Below are 27,667 nucleotides of genomic sequence, written 5' to 3' on the forward strand. Positions count from 1 at the left end.
CGCGGTGGCGGCTCGTGTCCTACGCGGTAGCGGCTCGTGTCCTACGCGGTAGCGACTCGTGTCCTACGCGGTGGCGACTCGTGTCCTACGCGGTAGGCGACTCGTGTCCTACGCGGTGGCGACTCGTGTCCTACGCGGTGGTGACTCGTGTCCTACGCGGTGGCGACTCGTGAGAGACGCGGTAGCGACTCGTGTCCCTACGCGGTGGCGTCACAGGGGAAGTGTCCTGACGCGGTGGTGGCTCGTGTCCTACGCGGTGGCGGGATGGGTCCAACGTAGGTGTGAGAGGATGGGTCGTGTGTGAAAGAAGGACGCGGTGGCGACTCGTGTCCTACGCGGTGGCGACCTCGTGTCCCACAGTGTAGCGCGGTGGGACTCGTGTCTGAGAGGACGCGGTGGCGCTCGTGTCCTACGCGGTGGCGACTCGTGACGCGGTAGTGGCTCGTGTCCTCACGCGGTGGCGACTCGTGTCCACGCGGTGGCGACTCGTGTCCTACGCGGTGGTGGCTCGTGTCCTACGCGGTGGTGACTCGTGTCCTACGCGGTGGTGACTCGTGTCCTACGCGGTGGTGACTCGTGGGGACGCGGTGGTGACTGGTGTCCTACGCGGTGGTGACTCGTGTCCTCTGTGGTGTGGTGACTCGTGTCCACGGGAGGTGACTCGTGTCCTACGCGGTGGGACTCGTGTCCTCTGGGGTGGCGAGCTGTGAGAGGATGGTGACTCGTGTCCATGCGGTGGTACTCGTGTCCTGGGGTGGTGAGACGCGGTGGTGACTCGTGTCCTATGTGATGACTGGTGACTTGTTGGTGTGAGAGGATGGGTCATAGTGTAGCTGTGAGAGGATGGGTCACAGTGTAGCTGTGAGAGGATGGGTCACAGTGTAGCTGTGAGAGGATGGGTCACAGTGTAGCTGTGAGGGGATGGGCCACAGTGTAGCTGTGAGAGGATGGGTCACAGTGTAGCTGTGAGAGGATGGGTCACAGTGTAGCTGTGAGAGGATGGGCCATATTGTACAGTAGTGTATGTAAGGAGCAATAGTTTCCACAAAGTCAGAATGAAGAGAGGGTACTCACTGAGTCTCTCTGGGGAGAATGAAGAGAGGGTACTCACTGAGTCTCTCTGGGGAGAATGAAGAGAGGGTACTCACTGAGTCTCTCTGGGGAGAATGAAGAGAGGGTACTCACTGGGTCTCTCTGGGGAGAATGAAGAGAGGGTACTCACTGAGTCTCTCTGGGGAGAATGAAGAGACTGTACTCACTGAGTCTCTCTGGGGAGAATGAAGAGAGGGTACTCACTGAGTCTCTCTGGGGAGAATGAAGAGAGGGTACTCACTGAGTCTCTCTGGGGAGAATGAAGAGAGGGTACTCACTGAGTCTCTCTGGGGAGAATGAAGAGACTGTACTCACTGAGTCTCTCTGGGGAGAATGAAGAGAGGGTACTCACTGGGTCTCTCTGGGGAGAATGAAGAGAGGGTACTCACCGAGTCTCTGGGGAGAATGAAGAGATGGTACTCACTGAGTCTCTCTGGGGAGAATGAAGAGAGGGTACTCACTGAGTTTCTCTGGGGAGAATGAAGAGACTGTACTCACTGAGTCTCTCTGGGGAGAATGAAGAGAGGGTACTCACCGAGTCTCTGGGGAGAATGAAGAGATGGTACTCACTGAGTCTCTCTGGCTGTATTCTACATACTGCAGGGTACACCGTGGTAAAGTATTGACATGTAGAGTGACGAGACGGTACTCACTGAGTCGTGACTCACTCCGCCAGCTGGTACAGACGACAGGGTGTCTCAAACTAATGACGATGGACAGCAGGAAGTCGAATGACAAAAAAAATAATTTAGCTTTGTAATTTAGTTAATCATCTCTGTAACTTGGCTTTGTGATGGCAAAGTGATTCTCGAGAGAGGCAGTAGCTACTAGCTAGCTACTTGTTTATCACCCTGTGGCGCTCTGGAGCATCCCGTCTTGTGAATATATCTCAGCTGTGTTTTTGTTTCCCCCCCCCCCATGTTGACCAACCATTCTAATCTGTCCAGAGGTTTTTTATGTGATAGTTGTTTAACATGTTTGATTTAGAGATCTGCCTCTTTCCCCAATAAAACAACATTTTAACGAGAGGGAAAATGAATCCCCCTGTGTTTCCTTCCCCGTCCAGAGGACTGGGCATTCCCCGATGTGTTTATGATATAGGTTTATTAGGCTAGGCAGGGTACTTTCTTTTATCAACATACAATCTTGCAAAGGATGATTTTGTGTATTTTTTTAATGGTCTTATCAAAACAACTGTAATGCAGACCAAAGATTATTCCTTGTGTAACAGAGAGCGTCTTCCTTGGCTCACTCTGGACAAGAGGAATGAAAGGCGGATAGCAGATGTCCCCACGCGCTGCAGTTTCTCCTGAGAAGTACTGTCTGAATCTGTGGCGTGTAGCATATAGCTTAGGCCTAGACTTATTGAACACTAGCCATGTAGCCTAGGCATATTGAACACTATCCATGTAGCCTAGGCATATTGAACACTATCCATATAGCCTAGGCATATTGAACACTAGCCATGTAGCCTAGGCATATTGAACACTATCCATGTAGCCTAGGCATATTGAACACTATCCATGTAGCCTAGGCATATTGAACACTATCCATGTAGCCTAGGCATATTGAACACTATCCATATAGCCTAGGCATATTGAACACTAGCCATGTAGCCTAGGCATATTGAACACTATCCATATAGCCTAGGCATATTGAACACTACCCATGTAGCCTAGGCATATTGAACACTACCCATATAGCCTAGACATATTGAACACTATCCATGTAGCCTAGGCATATTGAACACTATCCATATAGCCTAGACATATTGAACACTATCCATGTAGCCTAGACATATTGAACACTATCCATATAGCCTAGACATATTGAACACTATCCATATAGCCTAGACATATTGAACACTACCCATATAGCATAGGCATATTGAACACTTCCCATATAGCCTAGACATGTTGAACACTTCCCATATAGCCTAGACATATTGAACACTATCCATGTAGCCTAGACATATTGAACACTTCCCATATAGCCTAGACATATTGAACACTTCCCATGTAGCCTAGGCATATTGAACACTTCCCATGTAGCCTAGGCATATTGAACACTTCCCATGTAGCCTAGGCATATTGAACACTATCCATGTAGCCTAGGCATATTGAACACTATCCATGTAGCCTAGGCATATTGAACACTATCCATGTAGCCTAGGCATATTGAACACTATCCATATAGCCTAGACATATTGAACACTATCCATGTAGCCTAGACATATTGAACACTACCCATATAGCCTAGACATATTGAACACTATCCATATAGCCTAGACATATTGAACACTATCCATGTAGCCTAGACATATTGAACACTACCCATATAGCCTAGACATATTGAACACTATCCATGTAGCCTAGGCATATTGAACACTATCCATATAGCCTAGACATATTGAACACTATCCATGTAGCCTAGACATATTGAACACTTCCCATGTAGCCTAGACATATTGAACACTATCCATGTAGCCTAGGCATATTGAACACTGTGATAGCCCCATATTGAACATTCCCATGTAGCCTAGACATATTGAACACTTCCCATGTAGCCTAGGACATATTGAACACTCCCATATAGCTTCTAGGCATATTGAACACTACCCCATGAGCTCTGGCATATTGAACACTACCCCATGTAGCCTAGGCATATTGAACACTATCCCATGTAGCCTAGGCATATTGAACACTATCCCTAGCCTAGATATGGTGAACAGTAGTGTCCATATAGCCTAGGCATATTGAACACTATCCATATAGCTCTAGAAATAGTGCCCTACCCATAGTAGCCTAGGCATATTGAACACTATCCATATAGCTCTAGACATATTGAACACTACCCCATAGTAGCTCTGGCATATTGAACACTATCCATGTAGCCTAGGCATATTGAACACCCCATAGGGCTCTAGCCTAGGCATATTGCACTATCCCATATAGCCTAGACATAGTGAACACTACCCATGTAGCTCTGGCATATTGAACAGTATCCATATCCTAGGCATATTGAAGCTCCATGTAGCCTAAATATTGAACACTTACCCCATATAGCCTGGTCATATTGAACCTTCCCATGTAGCTCTGGCATATTGAACACTACCCATGTAGCCTAGGCATATTGAACACTTCTGGTAGCCTAGACATATTGAACACTATCCCATGTAGCTCTGGCATATTGAACACTATCCATATAGCCTAGGCATATTGAACACTACCCCATGTAGCCTAGATATATTGAACACTCCCATCCCTGGTCTGTAGCCTAGGCATATTGAACACTGGTCCTATAGCCTAGGCATATTGAACACTACCCATGTAGCCTAGACATATTGAAGTGCCCTAGCCCATATTGAACACTGGTCCAAGCCTAGACATATTGAACCTATCCCATATAGCCTAGACATATAGTGAACACTACCCCATATAGCTTTGGTCTAAAGACATAGTTGAACACTATCCATGTAGCCTGGACATATTGAACACTATCCATGCTCTGCCTAACATAGTGAACACTATCCATATAGCCTAGACATAGTAACACTACCCCATAGGGCTCTGGACATATTGAACACTATCCATGTAGCCTAGGCATATTGAACACTACCCATATAGCTCTGGTCATATTGAACACTTCCCATATAGCCTAGACATATTGAACACTTCCCCATGTAGCCTAGACAATTGAACACTACCCATGGCCTAGACATATTGAACACTACCCATATAGCCTAGACATATTGAACACTATCCATATAGCCTAGTCATATTGAACACTGCCCATACCCCTAGGGCTCTGGTGAACACTTCCCTAGCCTAGACATATTGAACACTACCCATGTAGCCTAACATATTGAACACTGTCCCATGTGGCCTAGGTCATAGTAGTGAACACTATCCATAGGCCTAGACATATTGAACACTTCCCCATAGCCTAGACATATTGAACACTATCCATAGTAGCCTAGACATATTGAACACTGGTCCATATAGCCTAGGCATATTGAACACTTCCCATATAGCCTAGACATATTGAACACTACCCATGTAGCCTAGACATATTGAACACTACCCATGTAGCCTAGGCATATTGAACACTATCCATATAGCCTACCATATTGAACACTCACCTAGCCTGACATATTGAACACTATCCATATAGCCTGACATATTGAACACTATCCATATAGCCTAGACATATTGAACACTATCCATATAGCCTAGGCATATTGAACACTATCCATGTAGCCTAGGCATATTGAACACTATCCATATAGCCCATATTGAACACTATCCATATAGCCTAGACATATTGAACACTACCCATATAGCCTAGACATATTGAACACTACCCATGTAGCCTAGGCATATTGAACACTATCCATCACTAGCCTAGACATATTGAACACTATCCATATAGCCTAGACATATTGAACACCCCATATAGATCACATATTGAACACTATCCATATAGCCTAGACATATTGAACACTTCCCATATAGCCTAGACATATTGAACACTATCCATATAGCCTGGACATATTGAACACTCACCCACTATCCTAGCACATATGGAACACTATCCATGTAGCCTAACATACCCTGAATCACTATCCATGTAGCCTAGAGCATACCCTGGGATCAGCCTACTCATATTCACTACCCAGCAGCCTGGCATCTACTCACTACTCCATAAAGCACCCTAGGCATATTGCACACTATCCATATAGCCTAGGCATATTGCACTATCCATATAGCCTAGACATATTGAACACTATCCATAAAGCAGCCTAGGATCATATTGAACACTACCCATATAGCACCCTGGGATCATATTGAACACTATCCATATAGCCTAGCACCATATTGAACACTATCCATAGCCTAGGCATACTGAACACTATCCATATAGCCTAGGTTGAACACTTCCCATATAGCCCTGGGATATTGAACACTCACTACCCATAGTAGCCTAGGCATATTGAACACTATCCATATAGCCTGGCATATTGAACACTATAAAGCACCCTGGGATCACTGAACATTTCTAAAGCCTACTGTAGGCCTGGGAACACTCACTCCATGTAGCACCCTGGCATATTGACAATCAGGCCGTTCTGTCCCATAGGGCTCTCAAATGGCACCATATTCCCTACCCCATAGGGCTCTGGTCTAAAGTAGTGCCCTCCCATAGGGCTCTGGTCTAAAGTAGTGCCCTACCCCATAGGGCTCTGGTCTAAAGTAGTGCACTACCCCATAGGGCTCTGGTCTAAAGTAGTGCCCTACCCCATAGGGCTCTGGTCTAAAGTAGTGCCCTACCCCATAGGGCTCTGGTCTAAAGTAGTGCCCTACCCCATAGGGCTCTGGTCTAAAGTAGTCCTAAAGCACCCTGGGATGCTCCTACTCCCATAGGGCTCTGGTCTAAAGTAGTGCCCTACCCCATAAAGCACTCTGGTCTCAGTAGTGCCCTACCCCATAGGGCCCTGGATAAAGTAGTGCCCTATCCCATAGCACTCTGGTCTAAAGTAGTGCCACTACCCCATAGGGCCCTGGTCAAAGTAGTGCCCTACCCCTAGGGCTCTGGTCTAAAGTAGTGCCCTACCCCATAGGCACTCTGGATCACTAGTGCCCTATCCCATAGGGCACCCTGGGAGTGCCCTACCCCTAGGGCTCTGGTCTAAAGTAGCCCACCCCCTGGGCTCTGGTCTAAAGTAGTGCCCTATCCCATAGGGCTCTGGTCTAAAAGTAGTGCCCTACCCCATAGCACTCTGGTCTAAAGTAGTGCCCTACCCCATAGGGCTCTGGTCTAAAGTAGTGCCCTACCCATAGGGCTCTGGATCAGTAGTCCCTACCCCATAGGGCACCCTGGGATCACCTCACTACCCATAAAGCACCCTGGGATCACTAGTCACTACTCCTAAAGGGCTCTGGGTCACTAGTCACTACCCATAGGGCTCCTGGGATCAGTGCCCTATCCCATAGGGCTCTGGATCACTAGTCACTATCCTAAAGGGCCCTGGGATCTAAAGTAGTGCCCTACTCCCATAGGGCCCTGGGTCACTAGTGCCCTACCCATAGGGCTCCCTGGGATCACTGCCCTACCCATAGCACCCTGGGGTCTAAAGTAGTGCCCTAGCCCATAGGGCTCTGGTCTGTAGTGCCCTAGCCCATAGGGCTCTGGTCTAAAGTAGTGCCCTACTCCCATGGGGCTCTGGTCTAAACCCTGGGATCAGTGCCCTAGCCCTAGGGCCTGGTCTAAAGCACCCTAGTGCCCTACCCCATAGCAAAGGGCCCTGGGTCAAAAGTAGTCCCTAGCACCCTGGGATAGGGCTCATTCCCACCCTAGGTCCATAGGGCTCTGGCCCTAAAGAAGTGCCCTACCCCAGGGCTCTGGTCCATTCCCTAGCCCATAGGCCCTGGGATCTACCAGCCCTACCCATAGCCCAGGGCCCTGGGTCCATTCCCTAGCCCTAGGCACCCTGGATCCAGCCCTAGTGCCCTGTCCCAGGGCTCTGGTCTAAATTCCCAGTGCCCTACTCCTTCCCAGCCCTAGGATCATTCCCTAGCCCTAGGGCTCTGGTCTAAAGCACCCTGGGATCCACTACCCCATACCCTGGGCTCTGGTCACTACTCATAAATAGTGCCCACCCTAGGGATCTGGTCCAGTAGTGTCCTGTAAGCACCCTGGGATGTAGTCATTGTTTGCCCTAGGTCCATTCCCGGCTCCTAGAGAGATCTAACAGAGGTCCATGTTGTCTTTAAACTACTGGATCCATTCCCAGCCCCTGGTCCATTCCCTACAGAGTCTAACAGAGGGACCCTGTCTTTAAACATTACTATCCATTTAGGTCCTAGGTTCCCACCCTAGGTCCATTTAGGTCCTAGGTCCATTCCCAGCCCTAGGGTCCATTCCCCAGGTCCTAGGTCCATATCCCAGCCCTAGGTCCATTTAGTCCTAGGTCCATAGCCCAGCCCTAGGTCCATTCCCAGCCCTAGGTCCATTCCCAGCCCTAGGTTGTATCCCAGCCCTAGGTCCATTCCCAGCCCTAGGTCCATTACCAGCCCTAGGTCCATTTCCCAGCCCTAGGTCCATTCCCAGCCCTAGGTCCATTCCCAGCCCTAGGTCCATTCCCACCAGGTCCATTAGGTCCATTTAGCCCTAGGGTATCCATTCCCAGCCCCTAGGGTATCCAGCCCTAGGTCCATTCCCAGCCCTAGGTCCATAGGGTATCCCCAGCCCTAGGTCCATTCCCAGCCCTAGGTCCATTCCCAGCCCTAGGTCCATTCCCAGCCCTAGGTCCCATATAGTCCATTCCCAGCCCTAGGTCCATTCCCAGCCCTAGGTCCATTTCCCTAGGTCCATTCCCAGCCCTAGGTCCATTCCCAGCCCAGGTCCTAGGTTCCATTCCCAGCCCTAGGTCCATTCCAGCCCAGGTCCCTAGGTCCTATTCCCAGCCCTAGGTCCATTCCCAGCCCCAGCCCTAGGTCCATTTCCCTAGGTCCATTCCCAGCCCTAGGTCCAGGTCCCATTCCCAGCCCTAGGTCCATTCCCAGCCCTAGGTCCATTCCCAGCCCTAGGTCCATTCCCCCCTAATTCCCAGCCCTAGGTCCATTCCCACTCCTAGGTCCATTCCCCCAGCCCTAGGTCCATTCCCAGCCCTAGGTCCATTCTAGGTCCATTCCCAGCCCTAGGTCCATTCCCAGCCCTAGGTCCATTCCCCCAGCATTCCCCCTGGGATCATCCCAGCCCTACTCCATTCCCAGCCCTGGGTCCATTCCCAGCCCTCTCCAGCAGCCCTGGGTCCATTCCCAGCCCCTCCAGCCCTCGGTCCATTCCCAGCCCTCGGTCCATTCCCAGCCCTCGGTCCATTCCCAGCCCTAGGTCCATATCGCCCAGCCCTAGGTCCATATCGCCCAGCCCTAGGTCCATATCGCCCAGCCCTAGGTCCATATCGCCCAGCCCTAGGTCCATTCCCAGCCCTAGGTCCATTGCCCAGCCCTAGGTCCATTCCCAGCCCTAGGTCCATTCCCAGCCCTAGGTCCATTCCCAGCCCTAGGTCCATTCCCAGCCCTAGGTCCATTCCCAGCCCTAGGTCCATTCCCAGCCCTAGGTCCATTCCCAGCCCTAGGTCCATTCCCAGCCCTAGGTCCATTCCCAGCCCTAGGTCCATTCCCAGCCCTAGGTCCATTCCCAGCCCTAGGTCCATTCCCAGCCCTAGGTCCATATCGCCCAGCCTTAGGTCCATTCCCAGCCCTAGGTCCATTCCCAGCCCTAGGTCCATTCCCATCTCCCTCCCACACTGTGACTGATATGTGTGTCTCTGACAGGAGTCTCCAGCTGACTCCGGCATCATGATTAACCAGGGAGTCGAGCCCTGGGCCTGTTCTCTAACAACCAGGACTAGAATTTAAGACCCAGGACACTGGAATGATCTGAAAGTGAAGACTGGGTCAACCTCTAATGATCTCTAGAGACTTCTTTAGGACAAACGTGCACGTCTAGTTGTAGGTAACTGTTTAAAGTGGAGAGTACCCTGGTTTGAGGCTCTCCACTACAGACACCAACATGATTTCCCTGGTGATCATTTTCCATAGTTTGCTATATTGTACTTAAAAAATATTTTATAAAGATCTTTCTCAGTAAACCGAATGTGGGCCTTCGACACGCCTGAGGAGGGGAAAGCTGAGCTTGTCGAATTCAGATCCATGCTGTGTGTCCAGGCTGTGTGTCCAGGCTGTGTGTCCAGGCTGTGTGTCCAGGCTGTGTGTCCAGGCTGTGTGTCCAGGCTGTGTATCCTGGCTGTGTGTTCCTACCATCATCCATCACAATAAGGCAATGTGTTCAACTACCCTAACTACTGCAGTAGTACTTCATATATATCAACTATCCTAACTACTGCAGTAGTACTTAATATATATACAACTATTATCAACTACCCTAACTACTGCAGTAGTACTTAATATATATACAACTATTATCAACTACCCTAACTACTGCAGTAGTACTTAATATATATACAACTATTATCAACTATCCTAACTACTGCAGTAGTACTTAATATATATACAACCATCATCAACTATCCTAACTACTGCAGTAATACTTAATATACACAACCATCAGCCAACCAGCGCAGGTCCATCGTTAGGCCCAACCATCAGCCAACCAGTGCAGGTCCATCGTTAGGCCCAACCATCAGCCAACCAGCGCAGGTCCATCGTTAGGCCCAACCATCAGCCAACCAGCGCAGGTCCATCGTTAGGCCCAACCATCAGCCAACCAGCGCAGGTCCATCGTTAGGCCCAACCATCAGCCAACCAGCGCAGGTCCATCGTTAGGCCCAACCATCAGCCAACCAGCGCAGGTCCATCGTTAGCCCAACCATCAGCCAACCAGCGCAGGTCCATCGTTAGGCCCAACCATCAGCCAACCAGCGCAGGTCCATCGTTAGGCCCAACCATCAGCCAACCAGCGCAGGTCCATCGTTAGGCCCAACCATCAGCCAACCAGCGCAGGTCCATCGTTAGGCCCAACCATCAGCCAACCAGCGCAGGTCCATCGTTAGGCCCAACCCATCAGCCAACCAGCGCAGGTCCATCGTTAGGCCCAACCATCAGCCAACCAGCGCAGGTCCATCGTTAGGCCCAACCCATCAGCCAACCAGCGCAGGTCCATCGTTAGGCCCAACCATCAGCCAACCAGCGCAGGTCCATCGTTAGGCCCAACCATCAGCCAACCAGCGCAGGTCCATCGTTAGGCCCAACCATCAGCCAACCAGCGCAGGTCCATCGTTAGGCCCAACCATCAGCCAACCAGCGCAGGTCCATCGTTAGGCCCAACCATCAGCCAACCAGCGCAGGTCCATCGTTAGGCCCAACCATCAGCCAACCAGCGCAGGTCCATCGTTAGGCCCAACCATCAGCCAACCAGCGCAGGTCCATCGTTAGGCCCAACCATCAGCCAACCAGCGCAGGTCCATCGTTAGGCCCAACCATCAGCCAACCAGCGCAGGTCCATCGTTAGGCCCAACCATCAGCCAACCAGCGCAGGTCCATCGTTAGGCCCAACCATCAGCCAACCAGCGCAGGTCCATCGTTAGGTGGACCTGCGCAGGATTCTGTGGTTGAGGATTCTGTGGTTGAGGATTCTGTGGTTGAGGATTCTGTGGTTGAGGATTCTGTGGTTGAGGATTCTGTGGTTGTGGATTCTGTGGTTGAGGATTCTGTGGTTGAGGATTCTGTGGTTGAGGATTCTGTGGTTGTGGATTCTGTGGTTGAGGATTCTGTGGTTGAGGATTCTGTGGTTGAGGATTCTGTGGTTGAGGATTCTGTGGTTGAGGATTCTGTGGTTGAGGATTCTGTGGTTGAGGATTCTGTGGTTGAGGATTCTGTGGTTGAGGATTCTGTGGTTGAGGATTCTGTGGTTGAGGATTCTGTGGTTGAGGAGGATTCTGTGGTTGAGGATTCTGTGGTTGAGGATTCTGATTCTGGTTGAGGATTCTGTGGTTGAGGATTCTGTGGTTGTGGATTCTGTGGTTGAGGATTCTGTGGTTGAGGATTCTGTGGTTGAGGATTCTGTGGTTGTGGATTCTGTGGTTGAGGATTCTGTGGTTGAGGATTCTGTGGTTGTGGATTCTGTGGTTGTGGATTCTGTGGTTGAGGATTCTGTGGTTGAGGATTCTGTGGTTGAGGATTCTGTGGTTGAGGATTCTGTGGTTGTGGATTCTGTGGTTGAGGATTCTGTGGTTGAGGATTCTGTGGTTGAGGATTCTGTGGTTGAGGATTCTGTGGTTGAGGATTCTGTGGTTGAGGATTCTGTGGTTGAGGATTCTGTGGTTGAGGATTCTGTGGTTGAGGATTCTGTGGTTGTGGATTCTGTGGTTGAGGATTCTGTGGTTGAGGATTCTGTGGTTGTGGATTCTGTGGTTGAGGATTCTGTGGTTGAGGATTCTGTGGTTGAGGATTCTGTGGTTGAGGATTCTGTGGTTGTGGTGTGTTTCGATTGATTTTCCTCCTGTGTCATTTGTCTTCGTTCTGTCTCCACTTGCTTTTGAACATGGATTTTACCGCAGCAAACGGACCAATAAAGCGTAACATCTGTGAGTTGTGGGCATAGACCCACGGAGAGGAGCCCGGGGAGAGTTCCACATCTTTATGAATGGCCATCTTTCACCGAGACGGGAGAACAAAGCCGAACAAATTGATAGACGAGAACATCCTCATCTGTCACGTTTTAGTCTGGTTGGCTTCGCAACATGTCTGTCTGTCAGTGCATGTGGCTTTGTTGGGAGCAATGGATGCTCTCGCGGACATACTACCGAAGAATGATTTTAGTTCTGGATTAACAGAGATTAGCTAAAATACTAACGTTTTTATAGAATGTTGAATTGCTAACACCTTTTGTGTGGGACTTTTTAAAATCTAAATTTGTACCTTTATTTTACTAGGCAAGTCAGTTAAGAACAAATTCTTATTTTCAATGACGGCCTAGGAACAGTGGGTTAACTGGCCTAGGAACAGTGGGTTAACTGGCCTAGGAACAGTGGGTTAACTGGTCTAGGAACAGTGGGTTAACTGGCCTAGGAACAGTGGGTTAACTGGTCTAGGAACAGTGGGTTAACTGGTCTAGGAACAGTGGGTTAACTGGTCTAGGAACAGTGGGTTAACTGGTCTAGCAACAGTGGGTTAACTGGTCTAGCAACTGTGGGTTAACTGGTCTAGCAACTGTGGGTTAACTGGTCTAGCAACAGTGGGTTAACTGGCCTAGGAACAGTGGGTTAACTGGCCTAGGAACAGTGGGTTAACTGGCCTAGGAACAGTGGGTTAACTGGCCTAGGAACAGTGGGTTAACTGGCCTAGGAACAGTGGGTTAACTGGCCTAGGAAGGAACAGTGGGTTAACTGGCCTAGGAACAGTGGGTTAACTGGCCTAGGAACAGTGGGTTAACTGGCCTAGGAACAGTGGGTTAACTGGCCTAGGAACAGTGGGTTAACTGGCCTAGGAACAGTGGGTTAACTGGCCTAGGAACAGTGGGTTAACTGGCTAGGAACTAGGAACAGTGGGTTAACTGGCCTAGGAACAGTGGGTTAACTGGCCTAGGAACAGTGGGTTAACTGGCCTAGGAACAGTGGGTTAACTGGCCTAGGAACAGTGGGTTAACTGGCCTAGGAACAGTGGGTTAACTTAGGAACTGGTTAACTAGGAACAGTGGGTTAACTGGCCTAGGAACAGTGGGGTAACTGGCCTAGGAACAGTGGGGTAACTGGCCTAGGAACAGTGGGGTAACTGGCCTAGGAACAGTGGGGTTAACTGGCCTAGGAACAGTGGGTTAACTGGCCTAGGAACAGTGGGTTAACTGGCCTAGGAACAGTGGGGTTAACTGGTCTAGGAACAGTGGGGTTAACTGGTCTGTTATCAGCTGGTCATACTGCAGGGATTATAGAAAACTACAGCTGTAACCAGCTGGTCATACTGCAGGGATTACAGAGAACTATAGCTCGGAATTAAAGTGAATGAAGGATGAAAAGCGATCCAATCGGGATTTGTTATCCGAGAAGCAGTGTCATCTGTCCCAAGCCTCTCCTCTCCATCACTAGTTAACCCTTTTCATCGTGCCCCCCATGCTGACTGCTGGGATTGAATCAGGAGCTGTACCATTTATGGAGCTGTCGAAGGTATTGGGTCCCGTCTGTTTTAAACTGACACAATGTCAATGGGTTGGGCCTCGTCTGTTTTAAACTGACACAATGTCAATGGGTTGGGCCTCGTCTGTTTTAAACTGACACAATGTCAATGGGTTGGGCCTTGTCTGTTTTAAACTGACACAATGTCAATGGGTTGGGCCTGTCTGTTTTAAACTGACACAATGTCAATGGGTTGGGCCTCGTCTGTTTTAAACTGACACAATGTCAATGGGTTGTTTTAAACTGACACAATGTCAATGGGTTTGTCTGTTTTAAACTGACACAATGTCAATGGGTTGGGCCTTGTCTGTTTTAAACTGACACAATGTCAATGGGTTGGGCCTCGTCTGTTTTAAACTGACACAATGTCAATGGGTTGGACGTTGTCTGTTTTAAACTGACACAATGTCAATGGGCTACTGTCTGTTTTAAACTGACACACAGGTTGTCTGTTTTTGAGGACAATGTCTGGTGGTCATGTTTGGTCCAAGAAATGGGTTCATTATGATTCCTGTGATCCCTTTATCCATTGGAGATCTCTGGGTTTTATCCTCAAGCCGTCTCAGCGATGGGTAGTATTATAGAATGACTAGAGGAATCTGCCTCCTCCTCCTTTCTCAGGCCATTTAAAGAGGAACCAACACTCCCTGGGGAACCAGAGGATGTGGAATCCAATCCACCTTTTGACCAGCGTCTTTGGGGAACTCAATGATTCTGTTTGGTGGGAGGTCACTTGACGAGTCGTGAAACCCAATGCTTTGCTTCCCTGTTTCACCGAGCAGCGGTATGAGCCCTGCTGGAAGGGAGGGAGGTGGAGACGGATAGAGGGCATTGCCATTGTTTACTTAGCTTTCCCCTGTGTTCTGACAAGATGATGTATCTGTGGACCTTGGCAGCTCCATGCGCAGGTGATGTATTTGACTTGGAATGCTCTGGGTAGATATTATGCTCATAACCAGCCAGCCAGACGCAGTCAGAGCCAGTCACATAACCAGCCAGCCAGACACATAACCAGACAGTCAGTCACATAACCAGCCAGCCAGACGCCGTCAGAGCCAGTCACATAACCAGCCAGCCAGCCGGTCACAGTATGGAATCAGCCAACCAGCCAGCCTCAGAACCAGCTAGTCAGCTACAGAGCAGAACCAGCCATCCAGCAGCCAGCCAGCCACAGTATGGAATCAGCCAACCAGGAATATAGCATAGCCAGGCAGCTACAGAGCCAACCAGGAATATAGCACAGCCAGGCAGCTACAGAGCAGAGCCAGCCAGTCAGCAGATACCAGCATAGCCAGGCAGCTATACAATCAGCCAACCAGAATATAGCATAGCCAGGCAGCAGTCAGCTTGCAGAGCCAGAGCCAGACCAGGAATAGAGCACAGCCAGCAGCTACAGAGCAGAGCCAGCCAGTCAGCTACAGAGCCAAGACAGCCAGATATATAGCACAGCCAGCAGCTACAGAGCCAACCAGCCAGCCAGGTCAGCCAGAATAGCCAGCCAGCCAGTCAGCTACAGAGCCAACCAGAATATAGCACAGCCAGGCAGCTACAGAGCCAACCAGAGCCAGCCAGTCAGCTACAGAGCCAACCAGCACAGCCCAGCTACAGTCAGCCAGCCACCAGAATATAGCACAGCCAGGCAGCTACAGAGCCAACCAGGAATATAGCACAGCCAGTCAGCTACAGAGCAGAGACAGCCAGATATATAGCACAGCCAGGCAGCTACAGAGCCAACCAGGAATATAGCACAGCCAGTCAGCTACAGAGCCAACCAGGAATATAGCACAGCCAGACAGCTACAGAGCCAACCAGGAATATAGCACAGCCAGTCAGCTACAGAGCCAACCAGGAATATAGCACAGCCAGACAGCTACAGAGCCAACCAGGAATATAGCACAGCCAGTCAGCTACAGAGCAGAACCAGCCAGGCAGCTACAGAGCCAACCAGGAATATAGCACAGCCAGTCAGCTACAGAGCCAACCAGGAATATAGCACAGCCAGTCAGCTACAGAGCCAACCAGGAATATAGCACAGCCAGTCAGCTACAGAGCCAACCAGCCAGACAACAGAGCACAGCCAGACAGCTACAGTCAGCTACAGAGCCAACCAGGAATATAGCACAGCCAGTCAGCTACAGAGCCAACCAGGAATATAGCACAGCCAGGCAGCTACAGAGCCAACCAGGAATATAGCACAGCCAGGCAGCTACAGAGCAGAACCAGCCAGTCAGCTACAGAGCCAACCAGGAATATAGCACAGCCAGGCAGCTACAGAGCCAACCAGGAATATAGCACAGCCAGACAGCTACAGAGCCAACCAGGAATATAGCACAGCCAGTCAGCTACAGAGCCAACCAGGAATATAGCACAGCCAGGCAGCTACAGAGCCAACCAGGAATATAGCACAGCCAGTCAGCTACAGAGCCAACCAGGAATATAGCACAGCCAGACAGCTACAGAGCCAACCAGGAATATAGCACAGCCAGTCAGCTACAGAGCCAACCAGGAATATAGCACAGCCAGGCAGCTACAGAGCCAGCCAGCCAATCAGCACAGCCAGCTACAGCGTGACCAGAGCCACCATTAGCCCAGCCCCAGCTTCAAAGCCACCATTGAATAACCTGCTTCCTCAGTATGACAAGCCAACCAGGAATATAGCACAGCCAGACAGCTACAGAGCCAATCTGTTCTGCAGAGCCATGGAGAATGAAGTGCATGTAGCCAGTAGAAGTGAAGTGCATGTAGCCATCCTGCTGTACTGCAGAGGAGAGACCTTCTGGCTCTCTGACTCTTTACCATCAGGGCCTGCAGAGGAGAGACCTTCAAGAGCCTCTGACTCTTTACCATCAGGGCCTGCAGCTAGGAGAGACCTTCAGCTCTGAATTTACCAGCCAGGGCCTGCAGAGGAGAGACCTTCTAGCACAGCCTCTGAGCTCTTTACCATCAGGGCCTGCAGAGCCAGAGAGCTTCTGGCTCATCAGGGCTACAGAGCTCAGGGGACTCTTTAGCTTTCACCATCAGGGCCTGCAGAGGAGAGACCTTCTGGCTCTCTGACTCTTTACCATCAGGGCCTGCAGAGGAGAGACCTTCTGGGTCTCTGACTCTTTACCATCAGGGCCTGCAGAGGAGAGACCTTCTGGCTCTCTGACTCTTTACCATCAGGGCCTGCAGAGGAGAGACCTTCTGGGTCTCTGACTCTTTACCAATCAGGGCCTGCAGAGGAGAGACCTTCTGGGTCTCTGACTCTTTACCATCAGGGCCTGCAGAGGAGAGACCTTCTGGCTCTCTGACTCTTTACCATCAGGGCCTGCAGAGGAGAGACCTTCTGGGTCTCTGACTCTTTACCATCAGGGCCTGCAGAGGAGAGACCTTCTGGGTCTCTGACTCTTTACCATCAGGGCCTGATTTTAGTTTTTTTTTTTTTTTTTGGGGGGGGGGGTAAAAAAGAGGATTATGTACTATATTATTAATCAGCCTTAGTAATGTCCGTAGATTTGGAGCTGCAAACCTAGGGGGAAGCTGGTGGAGAGAATGCCAAGAGTGTGCAAAGCTGTCATCAAGGCAAAGGGTGGCTACTTTGAAGAATCTCTCATCTGAAATAGATTTTTATTTTATTTAACGATAGTTAAATAACTATATAACTTTATTTAACTTTAGTTGCGTGGCTGGGCTACATGTCTTTCGATCACCAGCAGTATGTTGCGTGGCTGGGTTACATGTCTTATCAGCAGTATGTTGCGTGGCTGGGCTACATGTCTTGTCAGCAGTATGTTGCGTGGCTGGGCTACATGTCTTATCAGCAGTATGTTGCGTGGCTGGGCTACATGTCTTGTCAGCAGTATGTTGCATGGCTGGGCTACATGTCTTTCGATCACCAGCAGTATGTTGCGTGGCTGGATTACATGTCTTGTCAGCAGTATGTTGCGTGGCTGGGCTACATGTCTTGTCAGCAGTATGTTGCGTGGCTGGGCTACATGTCTTGTCAGCAGTATGTTGCGTGGCTGGGCTACATGTCTTATCAGCAGTATGTTGCATGGCTGGACTACATGTCTTGTCAGCAGTATATTGCGTGGCTGGGCTACATGTCTTTCCATCACCAGCAGTATATTGCGTGGCTGGGCTACATGTCTTTCCATCACCAGCAGTATATTGCGTGGCTGGGCTACATGTCTTTCCATCACCAGCAGTATATTGCGTGGCTGGGCTACATGTCTTTCCATCACCAGCAGTATATTGCGTGGCTGGGCTACATGTCTTTCCATCACCAGCAGTATATTGCATGGCTGGGCTACATGTCTTTCCATCAGCAGCAGTATATTGCGTGGCTGGGCTCCATTTCCAACACCAGCAGTATATTGCATGGCTGGGCTACATGTCTTTCCATCAGCAGCAGTATATTGTGTGGCTGGGCTACATGTCTTCCATCACCAGCAGTATATTGCATGGCTGGGCTACATGTCTTTCCATCAGCAGCAGTATATTGTGTGGCTGGGCTACATGTCTTTCCATCAGCAGTATATTGTGTGGCTGGGCTACATGTCTTTCATACCAGCAGTATATTGCGTGGCTGGGCTACATCTCTTTCCATCACCAGCAGTATATTGCGTGGCTGGGCTACATGTCTTTCCATCAGCAGCAGTATATTGCATGGCTGGGCTACATGTCTTTCCATCAGCAGCATTATATTGTGTGGCTGGGCTACATGTCTTTCCATCAGCAGCAGTATATTGTGTGGCTGGGCTACATGTCTTTCCATCAGCAGCAGTATATTGTGTGGCTGGGCTAGCCAGTACTGATTTCAGGATAACACCACTCCCTTACACCTAAATGCTATCTCCTCCAGCCCGGAGTCGCCACTTCTTCACTGGTGATAAGGGCTGAGGTCTGATACCAACACTGACTGTCTGAGGGCCAAGTGGGGCCATTACCATCTTTACAACACACAGAGGCTGCTGGTAGAAGGGTGCAATTCCGTCCCATTCCTCTAGGGGTTCGGCTTGATCAGTGTCTGTTCATTTATCCTTTGTCACACACTCTTCCAAGCTCTCCTCATCTTCAACACGCGGTACACTCGTGACTCAACACGAGGTCATTGCTTTTTATCTTTACAGAAACAAAAAAAAAGAAGCTTCTGGTCTGAAATGGCGTGCAACATCAGACTTCCTTCATCAAGATGTTCTGATTCTTTATTTAGATAACCTGCTTGGCTCCTACCTCCCATACTGTGTCCTGATTATGGTCTCTTCTGCTTGAGGGAACTTGTACAGTCCCTTGGCCTCTGTCCACTGCCTGGTTGGGGGGGGTACGTCCCAAATGGCGCCCTATGTCCCAAATGGCGCCCTATGGTGCCCTATGGGCCCTGTTCAAAAGTAGTGCGCTGTATATGAAATAGGGTGCCATTTTGGGACACATGTCTGGTGATTGTATGGTGAGATCAGGTTGCACCACCACCACCACCACCACCACCATTCCTGGCTGAGTGGATGGGATGATTTTGGTTCCTAGCCCACTGCTTCTCCTCCAAACCTGTCTAAACAACACCAGACTATTCAGACAGAGCCGTGGGAAGACCCCCCTCCTTAAAGGTTAGGCAGGCAGGCTACTCCTCCTCCTGCGTTCTTTGTCTCAATGGTGACCTTTTGGTGACCTTTTTAAACGAAAACAGCTGTTTTGCATATTACTGATGTTCCTCTAAAGCAATCTTTAAAAAAAAATATATATATGTTGACATTTTACTAGTTTACTAGTTGACATTTTACTAGTTTACTAGTTGACATTTTACTAGTTTACTAGTTGACATTTTACTAGTTTATTAGTTGACATTTTACTAGTTTATTAGTTGACATTTTACTAGTTTACTAGTTGACATTTTACTAGTTTACTAGTTGACATTTTACTAGTTTACTAGTTGACATTTGACTAGTTTACTAGTTGACATTTGACTAGTTTACTAGTTGACATTTGACTAGTTTACTAGTTGACATTTGACTAGTTTACTAGTTGACATTTGACTAGTTTACTAGTTGACATTTTACTAGTTTACTAGTTGACATTTTACTAGTTTACTAGTTGACATTTTACTAGTTTATTAGTTGACATTTTACTAGTTTACTAGTTGACATTTGACTAGTTTACTAGTTGACATTTGACTAGTTTACTAGTTGACATTTGACTAGTTTACTAGTTGACATTTGACTAGTTTACTAGTTGACATTTGACTAGTTTACTAGTTGACATTTTACTAGTTTACTAGTTGACATTTGACTAGTTTACTAGTTGACATTTGACTAGTTTACTAGTAGACATTTTACTAGTTTACTAGTTGACATTTTACTAGTTTACTAGTTGACATTTTACTAGTTTATTAGTTGACATTTGACTAGTTTACTAGTTGACATTTGACTAGTTTACTAGTTGACATTTGACTAGTTTACTAGTTGACATTTGACTAGTTTACTAGTTGACATTTGACTAGTTTACTAGTTGACATTTGACTAGTTTACTAGTTGACATTTGACTAGTTTACTAGTTGACATTTTACTAGTTTACTCTAAACCTTTGACATTTTACTAGTTGACATTTGACTAGTTTACTAGTTGACATTTGACTAGTTGACTAGTTGACATTTTACTAGTTGACATTTGACTAGTTTACTAGTTGACATTTGACTAGTTTACTAGTTGACATTTGACTAGTTTACTAGTTGACATTTGACTAGTTTACTAGTTGACATTTGACTAGTTTACTAGTTGACATTTGACTAGTTTACTAGTTGACATTTGACTAGTTTACTAGTTGACATTTGACTAGTTTACTAGTTGACATTTGACTAGTTTACTAGTTGACATTTGACTAGTTTACTAGTTGACATTTGACTAGTTTACTAGTTGACATTTGACTAGTTTACTAGTAGACATTTGACTAGTTTACTAGTTGACATTTGACTAGTTTACTAGTTGACATTTGACTAGTTTACTAGTTGACATTTGACTAGTTTACTAGTTGACATTTGACTAGTTTACTAGTTGACATTTGACTAGTTTACTAGTTGACATTTGACTAGTTTACTAGTTGACATTTGACTAGTTTACTAGTAGACATTTTACTAGTTGACATTTTACTAGTTGACATTTTACTAGTTGACTAGTTGACATTTGACTAGTTTACTAGTTGACATTTGACTAGTTTACTAGTTGACATTTGACTAGTTTACTAGTTGACATTTGACTAGTTTACTAGTTGACATTTGACTAGTTTACTAGTTGACATTTGACTAGTTTACTAGTTGACATTTGACTAGTCTGACATTTGACTAGTTTAGTTGACATTTGACTAGTTTGACTAGTTGACATTTGACTAGTTGACAGTTGACATTTGACTAGTTTGACTAGTTGACATTTTACTAGTTGACATTTGACTAGTTGTTTGACTAGTTGACATTTTACTAGTTGACATTTGACTAGTTGACATTTGACTAGTTGACATTTGACTAGTTTACTAGTTGACATTTACTAGTTTACTAGTTGACATTTTACTAGTTTACTAGTTGACATTTGACTAGTTTACTAGTTGACATTTGACTAGTTTACTAGTTGACATTTTACTAGTTTACATTTGACATTTGACTAGTTTACTAGTTGACATTTGACTAGTTTACTAGTTGACATTTGACTAGTTTACTAGTTGACATTTGACTAGTTGACATTTGACTAGTTGACATTTTACTAGTTACTAGTTGACATTTTACTAGTTGACATTTTACTAGTTTACTAGTAGACATTTTATTAGTTTACTAGTTGACATTTGACTAGTTTACTAGTTGACATTTTACTAGTTGACATTTTACTGTTGTGTTTTTTTTGGTTGACCATCGATGGGACGACTTCGAACTGTCGTAGCCTCTTCTGAGGTAGCTCTGCCGTTGTTTAGTCTGAAGACTGGTTCCCATAGCACCTGGTTTCACAGCAGGCAATCCTTTGGACAGGCTCTTTCTATCTTTCTGCTGAACTGTCCTCGAGCTCCAGAAACCTTCTGTCTTCCATACTGCCACCTCAGTGGAACCTCTGACTTCCTGGTGTGAGGTCATAACTAAGGAGGGTAGTGCTCTTTTAATCCCTCCCTCCTGGAGAGTTAATAACAACCCTCAGTGGCACCTCTGACTTCCTGGTGTGAGGTCATAACTAAGGAGGGTAGTGCTCTTTTAATCCCTCCCTCCTGGAGAGTTAATAACAACCCTCAGTGGCACCTCTGACTTCCTGGTGTGAGGTCATAACTAAGGAGGGTAGTGCTCTTTTAATCCCTCCCTCTTGGAGAGTTAATAACAACCCTCAGTGGCACCTCTGACTTCCTGGTGTGAGGTCATAACTAAGGAGGGTAGTGCTCTTTTAATCCCTCCCTCCTGGAGAGTTAATAACAACCCTCAGTGGCACCTCTGACTTCCTGGTGTGAGGTCTTAACTAAGGAGGGTAGTGCTCTTTTAATCCCTCCCTCCTGGAGAGTTAACAACCCTCAGCTCGACTCGTCTGTCGGCCCTGGACTTCATTAACACAGGGTTTATCGGTGGTGATTTGTCTGTCAGTTTTACTGCTAGCTAGACCTTCCTTTTAACCTTTCGGGTCCAACTGAGGTTAATAAGATATTCATGACTGCCTCAAAGACGGGAAAAACGACATTTCGAAGCTGTTAAATGAACGTGTTTTATTGGGAGGTGTATTGTCCTGTTTGCTATTATGCTGCCTTGTCCATTCTGTTCTATACCATCTCTCTAAGGTGGTCTGCTCTGGATATATCTAACAGCCACTGAGGAATTGACCTGTAAACTGAGGAGTTGACCTGTAGTCTGAGGAGTTGACCTGTAGTCTGAGGAGTTGACCTGTAGTCTGAGGAGTTGACCTGTAGTCTGAGGAGTTGACCTGTGGTCTGAGGAGTTGACCTGTGGTCTGAGGAGTTGACCTGTGGTCTGAGGAGTTGACCTGTGGTCTGAGGAGTTGACGTGTGGTCTGAGGAGTTGACGTGTGGTCTGAGGAGTTGACGTGTAGTCTGAGGAGTTGACCTGTAGTCTGAGGAGTTGACCTGTAGTCTGAGGAGTTGACCTGTAGTCTGAGGAGTTGACCTGTAGTCTGAGGAGTTGACCTGTAGTCTGAGGAGTTGACCTGTAGTCTGAGGAGTTGACCTGTAGTCTGAGGAGTTGACCTGTAGTCTGAGGAGTTGACCTGTAGTCTGAGGAGTTGACGTGTAGTCTGAGGAGTTGACGTGTAGTCTGAGGAGTTGACGTGTAGTCTGAGGAGTTGACGTGTAGTCTGAGGAGTTGACGTGTAGTCTGAGGAGTTGACGTGTAGTCTGAGGAGCTGACGTGTAGTCTGAGGAGTTGACGTGTAGTCTGAGGAGTTGACCTGTAGTCTGAGGAGTTGACCTGTAGTCTGAGGAGTTGACCTGTAGTCTGAGTCACGATGACTGACCTGTAGTCTGTTCCTTTCAGGTCACTCTTCTGTTCCCAGGGTTCAGATGTTGACTGTTCCTGTTGCCACTAAGTACGGAATGTACATTTCTGTGACTGTTTTTTTTTCTTTATGAGCTCCAATTTAAAAGAACTGGTTGTTTGGGGTCAATAGGCGGACTGTTCCTGTTGACGGGTCACTCTGTGACTGTTCCCTCGGGTCAATGGAGATATCCAGTCCTGTCAGGTCACGATGACTGTTCCCATCGGGGTCACGATGACTGTTCCTTTCAGGTCACGAGGACTGTTCCTGTCGGGTCACGATGACTGTTCCCGTCGGGGTCACGATGACTGTTCCTGTCGGGTCACGATGACTGTTCCTTTCGGGTCACGGTGACTGTTCCTTTCGGGTCACGGTGACTGTTCCTTTCAGGTCACGATGACTGTTCCTGTCGGGTCACGATGACTGTTCCTGTCGGGTCACGATGACTGTTCCTGTCGGGTCACGATGACTGTTCCTGTCGGGTCACGATGACTGTTCCCGTCGGGTCACGATGACTGTTCCTTTCGGGTCACGATGACTGTTCCTGTCGGGTCACGATGACTGTTCCTGTCGGGTCACGATGACTGTTCCTGTCGGGTCACGATGACTGTTCCCATCGGGTCACGATGACTGTTCCTTTCAGGTCACGATGACTGTTCCTTTCAGGTCACGATGACTGTTCCTTTCAGGTCACGATGACTGTTCCTTTCAGGTCACGATGACTGTTCCTTTCAGGTCACGATGACTGTTCCTGTCGGGTCACGATGACTGTTCCCGTCGGGTCACGATGACTGTTCCCTGTCGGGTCACTGATGACTGTTCCTTTCAGGTCACGATGACTGTTCCTTTCAGGTCACGATGACTGTTCCTTTCAGGTCACGATGACTGTTCCTGTCGGGTCACGATGACTGTTCCTTTCAGGTCACGATGACTGTTCCTGTCGGGTCACGATGACTGTTCCTTTCAGGTCACGATGACTGTTCCTTTCAGGTCACGATGACTGTTCCTTTCGGGTCACGATGACTGTTCCTTTCGGGTCACGATGACTGTTCCTTTCAGGTCACGATGACTGTTCCTTTCAGGTCACGATGACTGTTCCTTTCGGGTCACGATGACTGTTCCTGTCGGGTCACGATGACTGTTCCTTTCGGGTCACGATGACTGTTCCTTTCAGGTCACGATGACTGTTCCTTTCAGGTCACGATGACTGTTCCTGTCGGGTCACGGTGACTGTTCCTGTCGGGTCACGATGACTGTTCCTTTCGGGTCACGATGACTGTTCCCGTCGGGTCACTGGATGACTGTTCCCTGTCGGGTCACGATGACTGTTCCCTGTCGGGTCACTGGTGATGACTGTTCCCTGTCGGGTCACTGGATGACTGTTCCTGTCGGGTCACGGTGACTGTTCCTGTCGGGTCACGGTGACTGTTCCTGTCGGGTCACGATGACTGTTCCTGTCGGGTCACGATGACTGTTCCCGTCGGGTCACGATGACTGTTCCCGTCGGGTCACTGGTGCGGACTGTTCCCTGTCGGGTCACTGGTCGCGGACTGTTCCCTGTCGGGTCACTGGTGCGGACTGTTCCCTGTCGGGTCACTGGTGCGGACTGTTCCCTGTCGGGTCACTGGTGCGGACTGTTCCCTGTCGGGTCACTGGTGCGGACTGTTCCCTGTCTGTCGGGTCACTGGTGCGGGCTGTTCCCTGTCGGGTCACTGGTGCGGACTGTTCCCTGTCGGGTCACTGGTGCGGACTGTTCCCTGTCGGGTCACTGGTGCGTGACTGTTCCCTGTCGGGTCACTGGTGACTGTTCCTGTCGGGTCACTGGTGACTGTTCCCTGTCGGGTCACTGGTGCGGACTGTTCCCTGTCGGGTCACTGGTGCGGACTGTTCCCTGTCGGGTCACTGGTGCGGACTGTTCCCTGTCGGGTCACTGGTGCGGACTGTTCCCTGTCGGGTCACTGGTGCGGACTGTTCCTGTCGGGTCACTGGTGCGGGCTGTTCCCTGTCGGGTCACTGGTGCGGACTGTTCCCTGTCGGGTCACTGGTGCGGACTGTTCCCTGTCGGGTCACTGGTGCGGGCTGTTCCCTGTCGGGTCACTGGTGTGGACTGTTCCCTGTCGGGTCACTGGTGCGGACTGTTCCCTGTCGGGTCACTGGTGCGGACTGTTCCCTGTCGGGTCACTGGTGCGGACTGTTCCCTGTCGGGTCACTGGTGCGGACTGTTCCCTGTCGGGTCACTGGTGCGGACTGTTCCCTGTCGGGTCACTGGTGCGGACTGTTCCCTGTCGGGTCACTGGTGCGGGCTGTTCCCTGTCGGGTCACTGGTGCGGACTGTTCCCTGTCGGGTCACTGGTGCGGACTGCTCCCTGTCGGGTCACTGGTGCGGACTGTTCCCTGTCTGTCGGGTCACTGGTGCGGGCTGTTCCCTGTCGGGTCACTGGTGCGGACTGTTCCCCCTGTCGGGTCACTGGTGCGGACTGTTCCCTGTCGGGTCACTGGTGCGGACTGTTCCCTGTCGGGTCACTGGTGCGGACTGTTCCCTGTCGGGTCACTGGTGCGGACTGTTCCCTGTCTGTCGGGTCACTGGTGCGGGCTGTTCCCTGTCGGGTCACTGGTGCGGACTGTTCCCTGTCTGTCGGGTCACTGGTGTGGACTGTAGTCAAGGGATTCATTTCCTCAGCCTTCTGCTTTACAACTAACCCAGTTGTGTCAAGTGCTTCAACATGTGTTCTGCTCTAATTCTGTCGACTTAAGAGCCTGAATGCCAATGTTCACTCTCTTCCCCCATCCACACCCCATAATCTGTCAAACTCCGTGACAAAGCCTGACTGACTCTAGGCTTCGTCTGTGGTTTTGTTGGGACTGAGGGTGTATCTACACACATTCTGGCAGTTCACTGAAATCCTGGTTTAGTCTCCACACTGCAGGTGAAATCCTGGTTTATAGTCTCCACACTGCAGGTGAAATCCTGGTTTAGTCTCCACACTGCAGGTGAAATCCTGGTTTAGTCTCCACACTGCAGGTGAAATCCTGGTTTAGTCTCCACACTGCAGGTGAAATCCTGGTTTAGTCTCCACACTGCAGGTGGAATCCTGGTTTAGTCTCCACACTGCAGGTGAAATCCTGGTTTAGTCTCCACACTGCAGGTGAAATCCTGGTTTAGTCTCCACACTGCAGGTGAAATCCTGGTTTAGTCTCCACACTGCAGGTGAAATCCTGGTTTAGTCTCCACACTGCAGGTGAAATCCTGGTTTAGTCTCCACAGGTGAAACTGGTTTGCAGGTGAAATCCTGGTTTAGTCTCCACACTGCAGGTGAAATCCTGGTTTAGTCTCCACACTGCAGGTGAAATCCTGGTGTCTCCACACTGCAGGTGAAATCCTGAGTTTATAGGTGAAAGTTTAGTCTCCAGGTGAAATCCTAGGGCCACTGCAGGTGAAAGTTTAGTGCAGTGAAATCCTCCACACTGCAGGTGAAATCCTGGGTCTCCACACTGCAGGTGAATCCTGGTTTAGTCTCCACACTGCAGTGAAATCCTGGTTTAGTCTCCACACTAGGTGCCTCCACACTATGAAATCCTGGGTCTCCACACTGCAGGTGAAATCCTGGTTTAGTCTCCACACTGCAGGTGAAATATAGTTTAGTCTCCTATGAAATCCTGGTTTAGCACTGCAGGTGAAATCCTGGTTTAGTTTAGTCTCCACACTGCAGGTGAAATCCTGGGCCTAGTCTCCACACTGCAGGTAAAATATTAGTTTAGTCTCCTGCAGGTGAAATCCTGGTTTAGTGCACAGGTGCAGGTGAAAGGTTTAGTGCACTGCAGGTGAAATCCTAGTTTAGTCTCCTAGGTGAAATCCTGGGTCTCCACACTGCAGGTGAAAGGTTTCCTGGTTTAGTCTCCACACTGCAGGTGAAATCCTGGTTTAGTCTCCTACAGGGCCCTGCAGGTGAAATCCTGGGGTCTCCACTTATATAGTGTCCTATAGGGCCCTGGTGAAGGTAGTGCCCTTATATAGTGTCCTATAGGGCCCTGGTGAAGGTAGTGCCCTATAGAGCCCTGGTGAAGGTAGTGCCCTATATAGTGTCCTATAGGGCCCTGGTGAAGGTAGTGTCCTATAGGGCCCTGGTGAAGGTAGTGTCCTATAGGGCCCTGGTGAAGGTAGTGCCCTTATATAGTGTCCTATAGGGCCCTGGTGAAGGTAGTGCACTTATATAGTGTCCTATAGGGCCCTGGTGAAGGTAGTGTCCTATAGGGCCCTGGTGAAGGTAGTGTCCTATAGGGCCCTGGTGAAGGTAGTGTCCTATAGGGCCCTGGTGAAGGTAGTGGTCCTATGCCCTGGGGAAGGTAGTGTCCTATAGGGCCCTGGTGAAGGTAGTGTCCTATAGGGCCCTGGTGAAGGTAG

The 27,667-nt window shown here is 48.9% G+C and overlaps 1 protein-coding gene and 2 long non-coding RNA genes across 5 annotated transcripts in view; all 3 read left to right on the forward strand.

Annotated features, from left to right (window-relative positions):
• Window positions 1-27,667, forward strand: part of LOC118382492 (exostosin-1-like) — a 56,922-nt gene that overhangs the window by 19,209 nt on the left and 10,046 nt on the right. The gene's annotated exons all lie outside the window — the stretch shown is intronic.
• On the forward strand, window positions 25,844-26,895 carry LOC127928432 (uncharacterized). Of its 2 annotated transcripts, XR_008131166.1 has the most exons (5): window positions 25,844-26,192; window positions 26,226-26,349; window positions 26,381-26,504; window positions 26,548-26,609; window positions 26,862-26,895. It is a non-coding gene; the product is annotated as an uncharacterized LOC127928432 (long non-coding RNA). The 2 variants fall into 2 exon arrangements; XR_008131167.1 differs by lacking the exon at window positions 25,844-26,192 and having other exon boundaries at window positions 26,217-26,349.
• LOC127928433 (uncharacterized) overlaps window positions 27,232-27,667 on the forward strand; it is a 531-nt gene continuing 95 nt past the window's right edge. The window contains exons 1-3 of the long non-coding RNA XR_008131168.1: window positions 27,232-27,330; window positions 27,424-27,557; window positions 27,610-27,667. The exon at window positions 27,610-27,667 is cut by the window's right edge and continues 95 nt beyond it. This is a non-coding gene — a long non-coding RNA (uncharacterized LOC127928433). The remainder of the gene's footprint in view (window positions 27,331-27,423; window positions 27,558-27,609) is intronic.

This window comes from Oncorhynchus keta, unplaced genomic scaffold, assembly GCF_023373465.1.
Source record: "Oncorhynchus keta strain PuntledgeMale-10-30-2019 unplaced genomic scaffold, Oket_V2 Un_scaffold_26089_pilon_pilon, whole genome shotgun sequence".
NCBI lineage: Eukaryota > Metazoa > Chordata > Actinopteri > Salmoniformes > Salmonidae > Oncorhynchus > Oncorhynchus keta.